Below are 3617 nucleotides of genomic sequence, written 5' to 3'. Positions count from 1 at the left end.
GGTCTCAGCCTCCGGCCGCACACACCAGCTCCTCCACCTGCAGTGCCTGCCCTCCCCCCAGGGCCCAGTGGCCTGCCACCTCCCCTCCTTAGGCGTTCCCGGAGCTCCATGCAGTTACACGGTCACCGTATCTCCCTGTTGGAGCTCCAACTGGAGGGGAAAGGCCTGGTTAAACCGCGCCTGCGCTGTAAGACCTCCTCCCGGGGCCTCAACATCACCCTATAATTCTCTCCACACCCAACGGCTCTCCCTCGGCCTCCTTCTCCTCGGGCTCCCCCAAAAGCTTTCGAAGGGCTCACTGCCCTCGATCCTGCCTGAAATGATCTCATCTACTTCCAAGTCCAATTACACTGTATACACAGCCTCCTTTCTCCGTCGTGCCCCACACCCACACTTGCAGCCAGCGGCATCACAGGCTGCTTGGACTTGGCCAACGCACCAAGTTCAAGGTTCCCTCCAACGAAGGTGGCGTGCCTTCCGCCCGCTGCTCTCTCCCCCTCGGCCAATGGCATCGCGACTCACCCTCCCGGTCACTGACTCTCAAAGGCTCAGGTGTCATCCTCCCTAAAACCTCAGGTGGCCGCATGCTCTTACAGACTAGACTGCCTTTAATTCAAGCCCTCCCCAGGCACCCCAAGTCCAGTCATTCAGAATGCTGGGATCCCCCCTACTACCTCGCGCCTCTTGGGCAGCGGTCAAGAGAGCAGAGTACACTCCGGAAGGGGGTGGCGCGGATGAGCTCCTACCCCCTGGGCCTCGGGCTCCTCCCCCGTGTGACTGGAATGACTAACAGTGTCCAGCTCTTGACCAGCCTCCTGTCATCCTCATGTCCTGGGGTTAAAGTGAGATAAGACATGGAAGTGCCTGACGCCGAAGGTGTAAGTTATCAGTAGCTGGGAGCAGCCGGGCGGCGTGCTCAGTGGTTAGCATCGACCTGTGAACCAGGAGGTCACGGTGGGATTGCTGATCAGGGCACACGCCCGAGTTGCGGGTTGTCTCCAGTAGGGGGCGTGCAGGAGGCGGCTGACCCATGATTCTCATCGTTGATGTTTCTCTCTCTCTCCTTCCCTTTCCCTTCCTCTGTGAGCAGCTGTCCCCTCCGTCCCAACCCACTTCGAGCTCTTGGGAATGGCCTGCTGGCTCCTGCAGCACGTCCCACACCAGCCCCTGCTGTGCGCCCTCCTGAGGGCAGCGCACCCTGGCCCCCTGGCCCGCCATCACCCCCGCGTGAGCACCAGCGAGCTCCTGTGGAGGCCCTGCCCTCCAGCACATGCTGGGACAAACACACAGCGTCAGGCGTGTTTGCAAGAGCAAGTGATATGATGCTGCCCTCAACTGAATGGCCCGGAAGGGAGATACCGCTGGAGAGTTGACATGGTAAAGTGACATGAGGAAGTGCACGCTAAGATCTCCACACGCAAGAATTCGGTGAGGAAGCCAGTCATTTAGACGCTCGCGCCCACCATTTCCTCCGAAGGACTGAGGGAGAGGGACATTCAGGGCGACTGGGCGACATCCTGGCCGTCCCGCTGCCCTCCCGCTCCTGCCCTGCCCACAGTCATCGGGTATCTGTTTACTGGTTACAACGCATCCAAACAAGCCGACTCCTGACTTGGTCAAAACCGGGTCTGCATTCTTCCACCAAAGGACCGGCGGACATCCGGACGCTCCAGACCATTTCAGTGAAAAGAGGAGACGATTCAAAGCTCCTGACACAGGACTTCAGAGGAAGCGAGCCTCCGCCTGTCTGCTTTCCAGGTGTGACGGCGCTCATGCTTTACTATTCATGTGTGGCTCCAAAACTTCATTCTATGCCCACAAGTGGCTTCTAGCTATCATTTTAAGTGACTTTTCAACATATGGGTCTAAAATTGACTACTCTTGACTATGTCCAAAGTTAGACAGTTTATCATGGGAAACGACAAAATCCATGCCCGGAGACTCTACACTGCATCGCTACAGAAGTGATTTTAGTCATCAGAGCAAAGTCGGGCTGCTTTTCGAATGATTAACTGACTATTAGGTAAAACCTTTAAAACATGTAGTCTGTTAGCATTCCCTGCATAAGTGTCTGCAGCAAATTCAGCAGAGTGACATCAAGAGAAAGAAAACGTCCCCTTTTCCTGTTCACGCCGTATGCATTTATGCTTTGAAAGATCACCGGCTAAGAAATAAAATGTGCCCGCACAGCAGGGCTGCTAACGCATTCACCTTTTTTTTTCCTCCCACATTCACCTTTTGTTTCTAAGTCGCTCTGAGGTCCTGAAGCTGGGTTTTCCTGGGTTTTTGGACATTCCAACGGTTGCCCAGGCAAATGTTACCAAGTACCAACAATACCCACTGAAACCATCTGACAGTTTAAGACGGGCCCACTCTTCAAAGGAAAAAGGGAGCTGGTTACGGAGCGCTGGATGCACACTTTACAGCCGCCGATGGGATGACTCTGCAGATGTGGGAAGGGGCAGTGCTCTGAGCGCAGAAAGCCCTGAGCTCGCGGAACCCACCACTGGCCAGATGTGTCAGCTCCCTCATCTGCTAACCGGGAGCAGCCGCAGGGAGGGCTGCTGTGGGAAGAAGCGAAGCCACGTGCTTAGAGGGCTGGGGATCCCGGCATGCCCAGTCCGCGGCGTTGCCAAACCTCCGGAGCCAGTCAGATCCCGACTCGACCCCGCCCTCGGGAAAGTGTGACAGGAGCGGGAAGGCTGTGAGCCCTCTCTGTGCGCTGCGTGGGTTTTTTAGAAGGGGGGACCCAGCACCGGCATCACCGAGGGGCCGGGAGCCCCGAACCCCAAATGGGCACCTCGGTGCACAGCCTGGAGCCTGGGCCCAGCCCAGCAGGGCTGCCGCTCACATGCGATTCCTTTCACTTCCTTTCTTCCGGAAGCGAGTTCGCTACGTGTTCCCCCTGGGCCCAGGAGCTAGTGGACATGCCTGACAGACAGACTGACAGACAGACAGGAGGCGGGTTCCGGTCAGGAGCCTCGGCGACCCAGGGCCACTTGCTGACTGATATCTGGGCTCCGAGTGTCCTGGGTTCCGGGACAGAAGGCGCGGCTGCTGCACACAGGTCCTCCTGCACCTTCTCCACGGACTCGGCCTCCATTTCTCCTCCACGTGCGCTCCCGCTCTGTGGGCTGAAACACATCCCCGCTCCTCGCTGCTGGTGGCCGAGGTGCCGGAAAATAAAACCACCCCAGCAAAGCTCTGCACTCCTCCTGGGTGTGACCGGACTCTCGGTTCCAGAGAAACCCTGGACACGCAAGCTCTTTCAAAACGACTTTTTTAAAAAAGTCACGTCTCCGCCTGATGCCCGCTTTTTAAAACACCTGACATCTTTTCCTCCCTCGGTACCAAAGCCCGGGATGCAAACACAAAGAAAGCCGCCACACGCATATAGTAAAATCGTGCGGAATGTGACCGCTCACGCGAAGGGGATTCAGACAATTTCCCAAACACCGAGACTCCTTCCCACGTTAAGGAAAACGAGCAGTGGGGGGAATACTCAGCTGGGCGCAGCTGAGCGATAGGAGTGAGTTAAATCCTGACCCACCTCCTGCCACAGCTCTAAAGGGGTGCGTAAACCGTCCCCCACCCCCACCTCCCCAAACTATCTTTTT

Source organism: Myotis davidii, unplaced genomic scaffold (genome assembly GCF_000327345.1).
Source record: "Myotis davidii unplaced genomic scaffold, ASM32734v1 scaffold685, whole genome shotgun sequence".
Classification (NCBI taxonomy): domain Eukaryota; kingdom Metazoa; phylum Chordata; class Mammalia; order Chiroptera; family Vespertilionidae; genus Myotis; species Myotis davidii.
Note: the sequence above shows the minus strand (reverse complement) of the source record.